At 40.4% G+C, this 16,687-nt stretch overlaps 1 pseudogene; it reads right to left on the bottom strand.

Moving 5' to 3' along the window:
* Positions 1-2,020: 2,020 nt before the first annotated feature.
* LOC139033142 (craniofacial development protein 2-like) lies at positions 2,021-2,830 on the bottom strand (annotated as a pseudogene).
* Between the last annotated feature and the right edge of the window lie 13,857 nt (positions 2,831-16,687).

Below are 16,687 nucleotides of genomic sequence, written 5' to 3' on the forward strand. Positions count from 1 at the left end.
CTGCAGTGATTTTGGAGCCGAAAAAAAAATAAAGTCTCTCACTGTTTGCCATGAAGTGATGGGACCAGATGCCATGATCTTAGTTTTCTGAATATTGAGCTTTAAGCCAACATTTTCACTCTCCTCTTTCACTTTCATCAAGAGGCTCTTTAGTTCTTCTTCACTTTCTGCCATAAGGGTGGCATCATCTGCATATCTGAGGTTATTGATATTTCTCCAGGCAATCTTGCTTTCGGCTTGTGATTCATCCAGCCTGGCATTTCTGCATATAAGTTAAATTATCAGGGTGACAATAAACACTCTTGACATACTCCTTTCCCGATTTGGAATCAGTCTGTTGTTTCACGTCCAGTTTTAACTGTTGCTTCTTGACCTACATACAGATTTCTCAGGAGGCAGGTAAAGTGAAAGTGAAGTCGCTCAGTCGTGTCCGACTCTTTGTGACCCATGGACTGTAGCCTACCAGGATCCTCAGTCAGTAGAATTTTCCAGGTAAGAATATTGGAGTGGGTTGCCATTTCCTTCTCCAGGGGATCTTCCCGACCCAGAGATAGGACCAGGTCTCCCACATTGTAGGCAGACGCTTTACTGTCTGAGCTACCAGGGAAGCCCGGAGGCAGGTAAGGTGATCTGCTATTCATTCTCTTTAAGAATTTTCCACAGTTTGTTGTGATCCACACAGTCAAAGGCTTGCTACTGCTGCTGCTGCTAAGTCGCTTCAGTCGTATCCGACTCTGTGCGACCCCATAGACGGCAGCCCACCAAGCTCAACATCCCTGGGATTCTCAAGGCAAGAACACCGGAGTGGGTTGCCATTTCCTTCTCCAATGCATGAAAATGAAAATTGAAAGTGAAGTCGCTCAGTCGTGTCAGACTCTTAGCGAGCCCATGGACTGCAGCCCACCAGGCTCCGCTGTCCATGGGATTTTCCAGGCAAGAGTACTGGAGCGGGGTGCCATTGCCTTCTCCGAGTCAAAGGCTTAGGTGTAGTCAATTAAGCAGAAGTAGATGATTCTCTGGAACTCACTTGCTTTTTTGGTGACCCAGCAGATGTTGGCAATTTGATCTCCAGTTCCTCTGCCTTTTCTAAATCCAGCTTGAAGATCTGGAAGTTCACGGCTCACATACTGTTGAAGCCTGGCTTGGAGAATTTTGAGAATTACTTCACAAGCACATGAGATGAGTGCAATTGTGTGGTAGTTTGAGCTTTCTTTGATATTGCCTTTCTTTGGGATTAGAATGAAAACTGACCTTTTCCAGTCCTGTGACCACTATTGAGTTTTCCAGACTTGCTGGCATATTGAGTGCAGCACTTTTACAGCATCGTCTTTAGGATTTGAAATAGCTCAACTGAAATTCCATCACCTTCACTAGCTTTGTTCACAGTGATGCTTCCTAAGGCCCACTTGACTTCTCATTCTAGGATGTCTAGCTCTAGACATCTAGGTGAATGGTCACACCATCATGCTTATCTGGGTCATGAAGATCTTTTTTGTATAGTTTTTCTGTGTAGTCTTGCCACCTCTTCTTACTATCTTCTGCTTCTGTTGGGTCCATACCATTTCTGTGCATTATTGTGACCAACTTTCCATGAAATGTTCCCTTGCTATCTCTAATTTTCTTGAAGAGGTCTCTAATCTTTCCCATTGTATCATTTTCCTCTTTCTTCACATTGACCACTGAGGAAGTCTTTCTTATCTCTCCTTGCTATTCTTTGGAATTATGCATTCAAATGGGTATATCTTTCCTTTTCTCTTTTGCCATTCACTTCTCTTCTTTTCTCAGCTATTTGTAAGGCTTCCTTAGACAACCATTTTGCCTTTTGGCATTTCTTTTTCTTGGGGATGGTCTTGACCCCTGCTTCATGTACAATGTCACAAACCTCCATCCATAGTTCTTCAGGCACTCTATCTATCAGATCTAGTCCCTTAAATCTATTTCTCACTTCCACTGTATAATCACAAGGGATTTGATTTAGGTCATACCTGAATGGTCTAATGGTGTTCCCCACTTTCTTCAACTTAAGTCTGAATTTGGCAATAAGGAGTTCATGATCTGAGCCACAGTCAGCTCCCGGTCTTGTTTTTGCTGACTGTATAGAGCTTCTCCATCTTTGGATGCAAAGAATATAATCAATCTGATTTCAGTGTCGACCATCTGGTGATGTCCATGTGTAGAGTCTTCTCTTGTGTTGTTGGAAGATGGTGTTTGCTATGACCAGTGCATTCTCTTGGCAGAACTCTATTAGCCTTTGCCCTGCTTCATTCTGTACTCCAAAGCCAAATTTGCCTGTTACTCCAGGTGTTTCTTGACTTCCTACTTTTGCATTCCAGTCCCCTATAATGAAAAGGACATCTTTTAGGGGTGTTAGTTCTAGAAGGTCTTGTAGGTCTTCATCAAACCGTTCAACTTCAGCTTCTTCAGCATTACTGGTTGGGGCATAGATTTGGATTACCGTGATATTGAATGGTTTGCCTTGGAAATGAACAGAGATCATTCTGTCATTTTTGAGATTGCATCCAATACTGAATTTCAGACTTTTTTTTTTTACTATGATGGCTACTCCATTTCTTCTAAAGGATTCCTGCCCACAGTAGTAGATATAATGGTCATCTGAGTTAAATTCACCCATTCCAGTCCATCTTAGTTCGCTGATTCCTACAATGTTGATGTTCACTCTTGCCACCTCCTGTTTGACCACTTCCAATTTGCCTTGATTCATGGACCTGACATTCCAGGTTCCTATGCAATATTGCTCTTTACAGCATCAAACCTTGCTTCTTTCACCAGCCCCATCCACAACTGGGTGTTGTTTTTGCTTTGGCTCCATCCATTCATTCTTTCTGGATTTATTTCTCCACAGATCTCCAATAGCATATTGGGCACCTACCGACCTGGGGAGTTCATCTTTCAGTGTCCTATCTTTTTGACTTTTCATACTGTTTATGGGTTTCTCAAGGCAAGAATACTGAAGTGGTTTGCATTCCCTTCTCCAGTGGAACACATTCTTTCAGACCTCTCCACCATGACCCATCCATCTTGGGTGACCCCAAATGGCATGGCTTAGTTTCATTGAGTTAGACAAGGCTGTATTCTGTGTAATCAGATTGGCCTGTTTGTGACTGTGGTTTCAGTCTCTCTGCCCTCTTATGCCCTCTCTCAGTGCCTACTGTCTTACTTGGGTTTCTCTTATCTTGAATGTAGGGTATCTCTTCATGGATGCTCCAGCAAAGCCTTCTCTTTTACTTATCAATATATCATGGGCAGCCTTCCAAGTCAATATTCCTTATTCTTTACAATGACTTCATAGTAATCCATAGTATAGTTAGACAATAATTTATTTAACTAGTTACCTATCAGTGGACATTGAGCTTGTTGCTAATACATATAATATTGCAGCAAACACCTTTGTACAGTACACTGTTATAGTTTAGTCACTAAATCATGTCTGACTCTTTTGCAACCCCATGGAATGTACCTGCCAGGCTCCTCTGTCCATGGGATTTCCCAGGCAAGAATACTAGAGTAGATTGCCATTTCCTTCTCCATATCTATACATACTGGCACTTTAATTTCCGAGAGTTAAATTATCATAAGTGAGATTTGAAGGCCAAGTGGCATGTGAATTTTTCAGTTTTAATAAATACATGTAGAGGACTTCCCATTAAATATGACAGACTAAATCCATGTTTATCATCTCTTTCAAAACTGCAACAAAATGAAAGAGAATGGGCTTTTTAAGGAGCATAAACACACAAAGACAAATAGGACAGGATTGAAGACAGCAAAAGACAAGATATGCCTATGCATTTTTGAAAGATGCAAAGCAGATTCATGTTAGCTCAACTGAAAGAGCTGAAGAGCAAGTGCCTCTAGGTGGCAGATGCAAAATGAGAAGCAAGACAATTCATGCAGCAGAATGTCTGCAAAGCCCAGAAACTGGAAACACCAATGACCAAAAAAGGCAGAATTGTGTCAAGAGGCTGAAAACAGAGGGTTTAGTTGCATGTGTGTGAGAAATGTGGTTTAGACCACTCTTAGATCCAGAGAGAGTCATTTCCTAGGTAGGTTGATAGGAGGTCTAGGGGTCCCCAAGTAGAGAGAGGTCTGGAATACTCAAGGAGGAAGAAAGGACAAACTTTTAATTTTTTTTTCTCTACATTCTTTCCTCTACATTCCTTAGGATTATATAACAATGATGTATCCTGCCTGAGGACAGTCTCTGGATGAAACCTTCTGGATAATTCTGTTATCTTAAAATGTAAATTATGGGAGTAGGTCTGGTTGAGGTCTTTAAAACCTCCAGACATTCTTCGGATTCAATGGAGAGTATATAACTCCATTGCTGACACTAGCAAGGGAGTACTCTTTCTGCCCCCTTCTGATGTCTATGTCAGAAGCTTTCTCTATTTCCTTTATACTTTAATTAAACTTTATTACACAAAAACTCTGAGCCATCAAGCCTTATCTCTGGCCCCAGATTGAATTCTTCTCCGGAGGCCAAGAACCCTGGTGTCTTTGCGTGATTCAGCAATAACCTTTCATCTTGAGGGCTCGTCCAGTATTCTTCAGGACAAGGTAAGGATGCTTGGAGTTCTAGTTCTTTGTTCTCCTAGCAAACACGTTTTCTGCTGTACTTTCCTAACTCTACGGTGTGCTTGCCTGAATGAACGAAACGCCCTGCTCTGCGGTTCTGCGGTGACCTCATATGGCTTATGGCAGAAACCTGTCGGGGGTTTATACCGACCTGCCAATGCCAAGAGGCACCCAACATCTCCTTCGGGGACCGACCAGAAATGAGCAAAGTGTGTGGACAGAACTCTCCTTTCTCGGTCAAATTTTCAGTCTCTTTGACCATTTCATAACTTCCTGGAAATTAGAAGTACTAACCTAATCTGTCACATCATAGACTTTCAAGGGACTTGTGATCTGTGCTGCTACTGTGTACTGTGACTTAGGTCCCAAATTTGGATTGTTAGTAAGGAGGTACCTAGCCTAGTTAGGAATTGAAAGTTCAGAAGTTAGATGGAGCTCTAGATACAAGAGCATCTCTGAGGTTAAAGATTACTCAGATAGGAAGTACAATGGATTTTTTTCCTTTGGTAACGCTGGCTCTTAGTGGAACAGAGGAAACTCTTATACTGGTGTGGTGATGCTTAGGAGGCTCTTATATTGATGTGGTGAGGCTTGGAAGAAACATCTCAGTTTCATGTTTGTATTGGTCTTATTGTGGTCAGGAATATACTCAGGGTTGTGCACAGGCACTCAGGTAATGAATGTTTCCCCCAGCGGTTTATCCTGGGAGGCATTCCGAAAGTTTACTCTGATTGCACCCCAGGTGGCATCAGAGGCAAGCAAAGTTTTAATGGTGAGGAGCTGGATGTCAGTCAGGGATGTCATCAGGCTTACCCCTGGTGCATCTCCACCCTGTCTCAGTGGTAGGACCAGGAGGGACGAGTAGGTCACCTGCGTCAGTAAGGGACAGACTAAGTCTGACTGGGTAAGGAAAGCTTTGGTGTAAAGTCTGTCTACACCACCATCTAGAGCAGGGAGGGACACCTCTGGTAGAAAGATGGCACTGGTCGCTTTTTCATTTTTCTCTCTTACAGGTAGGAGCTAACAATTCCAGCCTCACTCCTTTGAACTGTATCCTGAAAAACTGGGATAGATTTGATCCCCAGGGCTTAAAGAAGACACACCTGGTCTTCCTATGTGATACTGCATGGCCACGGTATCCATTGGAGGATGGCGAACGGTGGCTGGTTGGAGGGTCTCTTAAGTATAATACTGTTTTACAATTAGACTGGTTCTGTAGAAAACAAGGAAAATGGGTAGAAGTAGCATATGTGTTGCCCTTTTTCTCTCTGCAAAATATGCCAGACTTATGTAGTAAGGGTATAGATTTGGGTATGACTCCTTCAGCTCCCTCCTGTCCTCCTACTCTGCTAGATGAGATGGAGGACAGGAGACAAAGAGATAAAGAAAAGCAGGTTTCTCCAATCTATCCCTGGGATCATATGCACAGAGCAGCCAGAGAGACTGAGGAACAGCCACACAAGCTGTTGCCTCTTCATGAAGCACCCACCAGGAGAAATAATCAGTCTATGAGAGTTAATAAGCCTTTTTCTTATCAAGAAATACAAAAATCAAGGAGGATCTGGGAGACTATTTAGAGTACCCTGAAAAATATATGAGAGCTTTTAAAGGTGTTACTCTGCTTTATGACCTAACTTGGAAGGATGTGATGTATATCTTGGGACAAACGCTGATTCCTGACTCAAAAAGTCGAGTTTTTTGAAAAGTGGTTGCTTATGGAGATGAATGGCTTGGTAATAAATCAGTAGGGAAGAGGGAGGTCGAGATAACCGCCCTCCCCGCTGGGAATCAGGCGGTCCAATTACAGAACCAGACTGGGACTACAACACAGTGAAAGGAAGATGGGATCAGAGTCATTTTGTCAGATGTATTCTTGAAGGACTCAGGCAGGCGTGTTCTAAGCCTTTAAACTATGGCAAACTGGCAGACATAGAACAGGAGGAGAAGGAAGCTCCTGGTAAATTCCTAGGTAGACTGATAGAAGCCCTTCACAGATTCACTGCGGTTGATCCCTAAAGTGAAGAGGGAAAAGTGATCTTAAAGGATAGATTTCTCACTCAGTTGGCTCCAGATATCTGCTGTAAGCTATTAAAACGGGCATATGGACCAAATCAGTCTTTAGATAATCTATTACAACTGGCTCAGGCAGTCTATGATGGTAGAGAATATGAGGAAAAGAAAGAAAGGCAGCAAAAGACAAAGGAACAGGTGGAAGCCCTCGCAATGGCTATGAGAACCATTCTTAAACAACCTGAGAAAATGCCCTGAGGGACCCAGGTGAAAAGGGATGGGGTTGTTATTACTGTGGAAAGGAGGGGCATCTCAAGCGGAATTGCCCTCAGGCATCTAAGCTGCCCCTGGCTCCATGTCCAGTCTGCAAAGGACACACCGGAAGAGAGACTGCCCCCAGAGGCGTAGGTTTCAGGGGTTCGACTTTCAAGACAATCAGGACTGAAGGTGCCTGGGGGTCCCCACACAAGCTCCCTTCCTAATTACACCTGAGGAACCCCAGGTATTAATAACTGTGGGGGGCCAATTTGTCGACTTCCTTTTAGATACTGGGGCAACTTACTCCATGCTTACTGAAGTCCCCGGCCCACTTTCTTCCCGATCCACTTCGGTAATGGGACTGTGTGGATGAGCCAAAACGTATTACTCCAGTGTATCTGTCAGTTGTGACAGGGATTCAGTGCTATTTTCACACTGATTTCTGATTGTGCCAGAGTCTCCCTCACCCTTTTTGAGGAGGGATATACTGAACAAGGTCCATGCCTCTGTTTTCATGAATATGGAGCCCTCCCTTTCTCTCCCTTTAATTGAACAACATGTAAATCCTAGAGTGTGGGCTGATGGAAAATCTATGGGTCGAGCACAAAATGCTATTCCTGAAGTTGTCAAGCTCAAAGACCCACACTTATTCCCACATAAGAAGCAGTATCCACTGAAACCTGAGGTTAAGGAAGGGTTAAAACCCATCATTGAGAATTTAAAGGAGCAGGGACTATTAGTTCCCTGTAACAGTCCATGCAACACTCCTATTTGGGGTATAAAGAAATGAAATGGTAAATGGAGACTAGTTCAAGATTTACAAATAATAAATGAAGCTGTAGTTCCTTTACACCCCATGGTACCTAATCCTTATACTCTATTGTCTGAAATTCTTGAATGAGCCAAATATTTCTCAGTAATTGATTTGAAAGATGCCTTCTATTCAGTGCCTTTGGTGGAGGAAAGTCAATTTCTACTTGCCTTTGAAGACCCTACACATCCAGCTTCTCAATTAACCTGGACAGTTTTGCCCCAGGGATTTCATGACAGTCCTCACTTATTTGGACAAAGTTTGTCCCAGGATTTACAAAACTTTAATAGCTCTGAAGCGGTGGTGTTACAATATGTAGATGATATTTTGCTCTGTGCTGAGACAGGAAGCTTGTTCACGAGCCTCAGAAGACTTCTTAAACTTTCTGGCAGGCTGTGGTTACAGGGCATCAAGTGAAAAGGCTCAGCTTTGTCAACAATCTGTTCGATATCTGGGCCTAGTCACATCAGAAGGGACTAGGGCCATAGGCCCTGAGAGAATTAAACCTATACTAAATCATCCCCTACCTATGACTTTAAGACAATTGAGAGGATTTTTGGGAATCACGGGCTACTGTTGTATTTGGATTCCGGGTTATGGGGAACTTGCCCGGCCTTTATATAAACTTGTAGCTGAAACTCAGCAGGCCCAAACCAACAAACTGGTTTGGTCTTCAGATACTCAAAAGGCTTTTAAGGTTCTTCAGACTGCTCTCCTGCAAGCTCCCGCTCTGAGCTTGCCCGCAGGGTCAGAATTTAATTTGTTTGTCATTGAAAGAAAAGGTGTGGCCTTGGGAGTTTTGACACAACCCCGAGGACCTCACTAGCAAACTATTGCTTATCTAAGCAGAGAATTGGATATAGTTTCACGTGGGTGGCCCCACTGCCTAAGAGTAATTGGGACAGTGGCTTTATTAGCACCTGAAGCTTTAAAAATAATTAATGGATGAAACTTTACTGTACTGACTTCTCATGATGTGAGTGGAATCTTAAATTCTAAGGTTAATATTTGGATGACAGACAGTAGGCTTCTTAAATATCAGTCATTGATGTTAGAAGAAGGACCAGTAACTAAGCTCAAAGTTTGTGGAAATTTAAATCCTGCCACTTTCCTTCCTGAGAAGGAAAATGAAACAACTGATCATGATTGTTCCCAATCCCTAGCTTTAAACTATGCATTTCGGGAAGATCTAATGGATTCCCCATTAGACAATCCTGACATGGAAATATTTACTTCTGCTGACTCCAAAAGTCTTGAGTCTTCCGTTTGATCCTCAAGACAATGCCTTCCTGTCCTGGACTCACTCCTATGCAGCATTTCACAATCAGTCTAACTGCTGGGTCTGTGGAGCACTCCCCTCTTCATCAGTGGAAGGCTTCCCATGGTGGACATCTCCACTTCAGGGAAAAGACTTTCTTCAAATCTGCAAATACCTTCGACAGCAATCGCATGTGATGCCTGTTCTTAAACTGATGACATCTAACAACCTTAACATGAACTGATGTAACTATGGACATAATGTGACTTTTCATTTTTATTTTAACTTGGTTTAATGACTATTTTGCCTTACGTCTGTAACTGTATAATGGGGTTTTCTAACCATCTAAGAACTTTTAATTTAAAAATGGTTGTCTAAGCTCCTATGAGTGCCACAGCCTCCTCCAACTATTACTTTGGGCCCCTGGATCAGACTCTCAATATGAGGGTTAGGAGAATATGTTGCCTCAACAATTTAGGGACTATGCCCCTAAACAGCAGGAAGTAGTTATGGAATGAAAATGACGCCCCTTTCCCTTGGCAACATAATTCTCCTAAAAGAAAAGGGGGGAATGAGAGAGTCATTTTCTAGGTGGGTTGATAGAAAAGTCTAGGGGTCCCTAAGTAGAGAGAGGTCTGGAATACTCAAGGAGGAAGAAAGGACAAATTTTTTACTTTTTTTCCTCTACATTCCTTAGGATTATATAACAATGATATATCCTGCCTGAGGACAGTCTCTGGATGAAAACTTCTGGCTAATTCTGTTATCTTAAAATGTAAATTATGGGAGTAGGTCTGGTGAGGTCTTTACAACCTCCAGACATTCTTTGGATTCATTGGAGAGTATATAACTCCATTGCTGACACTATCAAGGGGGTACTCTTTCTGCCCCCTTCTGATGCCTATGTCAGAAGCTTTCTCTATCTCCTTTATACTTTAATACAACTTTATTACACAAAAGCTCTAAGCAATCAAGCCTCGTCTCTGGCCCCAAATTGAATTCTTTTCCTCTGGAGGCCAAGAACCCCGGTGTCTTTGTGTGATTCAGCAACAACCTTTCAATCCCTTCCCTCACCCTGCTCAGCCAGGAAAATACTTTTTACCTACTCTGGAAGAAGACTGAAAGTTTGTTCAATCCACAGAAGACCCAGAGCCAGACACCTCAGGTAGAGTGAAAGTTAGAATACGGTGTCATACTGAAAATAGAGGTACTAAATGAAAGTCTACAATAAGATTATTTTCCCTCTCTAAATACCTTGGTTTCAAAGCAGTCAAGTATATATCTTTCAGGCAGAAAACTGAAGAATTCATCTTGAAGAAATTAAAATTGTTATCAGAGAGAAGGCCTATAAATATTGTCATTTTGGGGTCATGAGTGTGCTAGCCATTCTCACTTAATAATCTTAGAGTGAAGATCGCTAGTTGATAAGTCCTATTCCTATGCAAAGACCTTCTATACAAAAGATAAAGAACAAAACAAATCAAATGAAACAGTAAAATGAAGAGATCAAAAGAAAAATTTTTATTATACTCAGACATAAAATATTATAACCATGAAATAAAAATAAGATACTGAAAAAACAGAAAACCAAAGAGAAGTCATACAAATATTCTAATTTTCTTATGATACCTTTATAGCTTACTTTTTACATATGTGTCTCAAATTCTATGAATTTTTTGTGCACAGTACAAGGAGAGGATCTGAATCTATTTCTTTATAAATTGATAGCTGTCCCAATATCATTTATTAAATAATTCATATATAGCTAGACCTTTGTTCACATTATTTCCTTTAGGATAAAAAACATAAGTGAAACTATTGGCTTTAAGGGGAAGAAAAAAATTGATATATACTGTTAAATTGCTCTCCAGAGAAATTGTACCAATTCTCTTTCCTTGAGCAGTATACGAGTGTTTCCAACATCCATGTCAACATTCAATATTCTTATATTCAATAATTTTATGAGCCAACAATGGTATTCTTTTATTTAATATTTTTCTCTTATTTTTTCTTCCAGTTTCATTAAGATATAAGTGATATAAGTTGCTGTATAAGTGCAAGGTGTGCAACATAATGATTTGATTTACATACATCATGAAATGATTATCAAAATAAGTTTAGTGAATATCTGTCATCTCATATATTTAAAAAATTTAAAAATAGAATATATATATATATGTTTGTGTGTGTGTGTGTGTGTGTGTGTGTGTGTGTGTGTGTGTATTTCCCTATTACGAGAACTCTTAGGGTTTACTCAACATTCACTTAAAACACTCAGCAGTGTTAATTGTGTTTATTGTGTTGTACATTATATTCCTGTACATTTATCTTACAACTGGAGATTTGTAACTTTTGACTACCTTCATCCAATCCCCCTCCTCCTACCTCCAACCTCTGGTAATCACAAATCTGATCTCTTTTTCTATGAGGCTCCTTGTTTCTTTTTCAGGTATAATTGCCTTACAACATTGTGTTAGTTTTTGTGACCCCATGGACTATAGCCCACCAGTCTGCTCTGTCCACGGATTTCTCCAGGCAAGAATACTGGAGTGGGTAGCCACTCACTTCTCCAGGGGATCTTCCCAACCCAGGGGTCAAACCTGGGTTTCCTGCATTTCAGGCAGATTCTTTATCATCTGAGACATGAGAGAAGCACTGTTACACAACATAGTGATTTGATATTTCTATAAGTTGTGAAAGTGACGCCATGTTAAGTCTAGTTACAATATGTCACCATACAGAGTATTACATAGTTATTGACTATATTCCCCACACCGTACATTTCACACCCATGATTCATGTATTTCACAACTGGTAGTTTGTACCTGTTAATCTACATCCCCCATTTCTTTCCTCTCCTCACCTTCCTCTCTGGCAACCACATATTTGTTCTCTATAACTGTTGCTGTTTTACTATGTTTATCTGTGTGTTTTTTTTTTAACATTTCACATATAACTGGAATCATACAGTATTTGCCTTTCTCTGTCTGCCTTATTTCACTGTCATAATACCCTCTAGGTCCATCCATGTTGCCACAAATGACAAAATTTCATTCATTTATTATGGCTGAGTAAAATTCATATATATATATATATATATATATATATATATATATATATACACCACAACTTCCTTATCCATTAGACTATATATGAGCATTTACATTGCTTTAATATCTTAGTTATTGCAAATATTGCTTCAGTAAACTTTGGAGTGCATATATATTTTCTTTTTTTAATTAATTTATTTTAATTGGAGGCTAATTACTTTACAATACTGTAGTGGTTTTAGCCATACATTGACATGAATCAGCCATGGGTGTACATGTGTCCCCCATCCTGAACCCCCCTCCCACCTTCCTCCCCATCCCATCCCTCAGGGTTGTCCCAGTGCACTGGTTTTGAGTGCCCTGTTTCATGCATCGAACTTGGACTGGTGATCTATTTCACATATGGTAATATACATGTTTCAGTGCTATTCTCTCAAATCATCCCACCCTCACCTTCTCCCAGAGTCCAAAAGTCTGTTCTTTATATCTGTGTCTCTTTTGCTGTCTCGCATATAGGGTCATCATTACCATCTTTCTAAATTCCATATATATGCATTAATATACTGTATTGGAATCAGTTCTAATGAGGTGGATAAAACTGGAGCCTATTATACAGAGTGAAGTAAGTCAGAAAGAAAAACCCATACATCTTTTCTAACTAGTGTTTTTGTCTTCTTAGGGTGAATAAACAGGAGTGAAATTGCTGGGTCATATGGTAGTTCTATTTCTAATTTTTTAAGGAACCTCCATACTATTTTCCATAGCAGCTGCACCAATCTATAATCCCACCAACAATAAGAGAGAATTCCCTTTTCTTCACAGCCTTGCCAAAAATGTTCTTTGTTGTCTTTTTGATAATAGCCTTTTTACAGGTGTGAGGCAATATCTCATTGTGGTTTTAATTTGCATTTACCAGAGAATTAGTGATTTTGAGCATCTTTTCATGTGCCTCTTGGCCATCTGTATATCTTCATTTTTAAAATGTCTATTCAGATCTTCCACCCATTTTTTAATTGGATTTTTTTTTATATTGAGTTGTATGAGTTTGGTGTATACTTTGGATGTTAACCCCTTGTTGAATATATTGTTTGCAAGTATCTTTTCCCATTCAATAGACAGCTTTGGGGGTGGAATGATAGTTCCCTTTGCTGTGCAAAAAAAATTTAGTTTGATGTAGTCCCATGTGTTTATTTGTTTTAGCTTTTGTTTCCTTTGCCTGAGGAGACATGCCAAAAAAAATGTATTGCTAAGGCCAATATAAAAGAGATTACTGCCTATGTTTTCTTCCAGGAATTTTTTGATTTCATGTCTCACATTTAAGTCTTTAATACACTTTGAATTTTTTGTGCATGGTGTGGGAGAGAAGTCCAATTTGATTCTTTTAAATGTAGCTGTCCAATTTTCCCAAAACCATTATTGAAGAAGCTTCCTTTTCCACATTGTATATTCTTGCCTTTTGTCAATTAGTCAATCTAATTGACTGTTTAAGTGTGGGTTCCTTTCTGGGCTCTCTATTCTGTTCCACTGATCTGTGTGTCTGTCTGTCTGTTTGTTTTTGCCAGTACCATACTGTTTTCATTACTGTAGCTTTGTGGTATTGCCTGAAATTAGGAAGTGTGATAACTCAAATTTGAGGAGGATCGATGTTAATTCTTCTCTAAATGTTTGATAGAATTCTCTGAAGCCATCTGGTTCTGAACTTTTGTTTGTTGGTAGTTTATTTAATTATTATTACTGATTCAATTTCACTACTTGTAAATAAGCCTGTTTATAATTTCTGTTTCTTTGTGGTTCAGTCTTGGGAGATTTACATTTCTAGGAATTTGTCCATTTTTTCTAGATTGTCCATTTTATTGGTGTATAATTGCTTGTACTAATCTTTTTCTGTGGGGTAAGTAGTAACTTTTCTTTTTTCATTTCTGATTTCCTTTATTTGGGCTCATTCTCTTTTTTTTCCTGATGAGTCTGACTAAGGTTTATCAATTTTGTTTAATTGAAGAACCAGCCCTTAGTTTCATGATCTTTTCTGTTTTTTAGTCTCAATTTCATTTATTTCTGCTCTGAGTTCTTTCCTTCTACTAACTTTGGGTTGTTTGTTCTCTTTTTTTTCTAGTTCCTTCATGGGTAAGTTTAGGTTGTTTATTTAAAATATTTCTTGTTTCCTGAAATAAGCTTGTATCACTATAAAATTTCCTCCTGGAACTGCTTTTGCTGCATCTCATAGATTTTAGATTGTTGTATTTTCCTCTTCATTCATCTCCAGGTATTTTAAAATTTCATCCTTCTAACTCATTGGCTGTTTAGTAGTATCTTGCTTAGCCTCCATGAATTTGTGGGGTTTCTTTGTACAGTTTTCATTTTTAATTTTTATTGGAATATAGTTGCTTTACGATGTTGTATTAGTTTCTGCTGTACAGAAAAGTGAATTAGCTATATATATACATAGATCACCTCTTTTTTGGATTTCCTTCCCATTTGGGTCATCACAGAACACTGAGTGCTGCAGTCCATGGGGTCACAAAGAATCAGACACAACTTAGCAACTGAACAAAAACAGAGCTATACAGTAGGTTCTCATTACTTATCTATTTTATGAATAGTATCAATAATATATATGTGTGTGTGTGTGTGTGTGTCAATCCCAATCTCCCAATCTCTTCATCCCACCCTTCCTTCTCCCCTTGGTAAACATGTTTGTTTTCTACATCTTTCAGTTTCCTTATAGTTGATTTTTTTAATCTTAAAGTGTTGTGGTCAGAAATGATGTTTGATATTATTATAATCTTCTTAAATTTACTTCACACTTGCTTTGTGGCTTAGCATGGACCTATCCTGGAGAATCACTCTTTCTGGAGTTCTCCATTCTTCTCCAGTAGCATATTGGGCACCTACTGACCTAGGGAGTTCATCTTTCAGTGTCCTATTTTTTTCCTTTTCATACTGTTCATGGGGTTCTCAAGGCAAGAATACTGAAGTAGTTTGCCATTCCCTTCTCCAGTGGACCACGTTTTATCAGAACTCTCCACCATGACCCATCTGTCTTGGGTGACCCTACACAGTATGGCTCATAGTTTCATTGAGTTAGTCAAGGCTGTGGTCCATGTGATCAGATTGGTTAGTTTTCTGTGATTATGGTTTTCAGTCTGTCTGTGCCTCTGATGGAGAAGATTAAGAGGCTTGTGGAAGCTTTCTGATGGGAGAGACTGACTGAGGGGGAAGCTGGAAAAGACCCTGAGGCTGGGAAAGATTGAATGTGGGAGGAGAAGGGGACGACAGAGGATGAGATGGTTGGATGGCATCACTGACTCGATGGACATGAGTTTGAGTAAGCTCCAGGAGTTAGTGATGGACAGGGAGGCCTGGTGTGCTCCAGTACATGGGGTCACAAAGAGTTGGACATGACTGAGCAACTGAACTGAACTGATCCTGAAGGAAGTTCCATGTGCACCTGAAAAAAACTGTGCATTATGCTGCTTTTGGTTGGAATCATATATACATATATATGCATGCATGAGCATGAAGTAACTTCAGTCGTGTCTGACTGAGGTCGTTTGCAACCCAATGGACTGCAGCCCACCAGGCTCCTCTGTCCATGGGATTCTCCAGGCAAGAATACTGGAGTGGGTTACCATGCCTTCCTCCAGGGGATCTTTCCAACCCAAGGACTGAACCCAGGTCTCCTGCATTGGAGGCAGATTCTTTACCGTTTCAGCCACCAGGAAAGCCCATGCTCCTTTCAAATTATTGCTTCAGTCCTGGGTCCCAGAGTATGAGAGATTTTGTGTGTGTCCTTTAAGAGTGTAATCTCTATTTCCCATAGCCCTCTGGGTCTCCCAAAAGTAAGCCCCCTGGCCTTCAAAGCTAAACAGTCTGGGGGCTCATCCTCCCAGTACAGGTCCCCCAGGCTGGGGAGCCCAATGCATAGGTAGACCCCTTACTCCTTGAGAAGACTCTCTACAATTGTAATTACCCTGTGACTTGTGGGTTGCCCATCTAGGGGGTGTGGATCTTGACTATATCCCTTCTCTGCCCTTCTTTCTCATCTTATTATGGTTCCATCTTTACATCTTTATCTATAGATCTTTTCTGCTAGTCTTCCAATTTTTCTCTCCAATGGTTGCTCTGTAAATAGTTGTAATTTTGGTGTGCCTATGGGAGGAAGTGAGTTCAGGGTCTCCCTACTCTGCCATCTGGTCACTCTTGCCTCATACTTATTTTTGACATGGCAAGTTGTTGTTCAGTCACTCAGTCATGTCCAACTCTTTGACACCCCATGGACTGCAGCAAACCAGACTTCCTTGTCTTTCACCATCTCCCAAAGTTTGCTCAAACTCATGTCCATTGAGTAGATAATGCCATCCAACCATCTCATCCTCTGTCGTCCCCTTCTCCTGCCTTCAATCTTTCCCAGCATCAGGATCTTTTCCAATGAGTCAGCTCTTCGCATCAGATGGCCAAAGTATTGGAATTTCAGCTTCAGCATCAATCCTTCCAATGAATATTCAGGGTTGATTACCTTTAGGATTGATTGGTTTGATCTCCTTGCTTCCCAAGGGACTCTCAAGAGTCTTCTCCAGCATCACAGTTCAAAGGCATCATAAGAGGTGGGGATAAATTCTAGTGATCTGAAAATTTTGGCAGTTCCATGTGACTTCTTTCCTAGCCTTCTACTTTCTTTTTCTTGTTCTAACCTTGTCCCCTTTC

This window comes from Odocoileus virginianus, chromosome X, assembly GCF_023699985.2.
Source record: "Odocoileus virginianus isolate 20LAN1187 ecotype Illinois chromosome X, Ovbor_1.2, whole genome shotgun sequence".
In the NCBI taxonomy this organism is placed as follows: domain Eukaryota; kingdom Metazoa; phylum Chordata; class Mammalia; order Artiodactyla; family Cervidae; genus Odocoileus; species Odocoileus virginianus.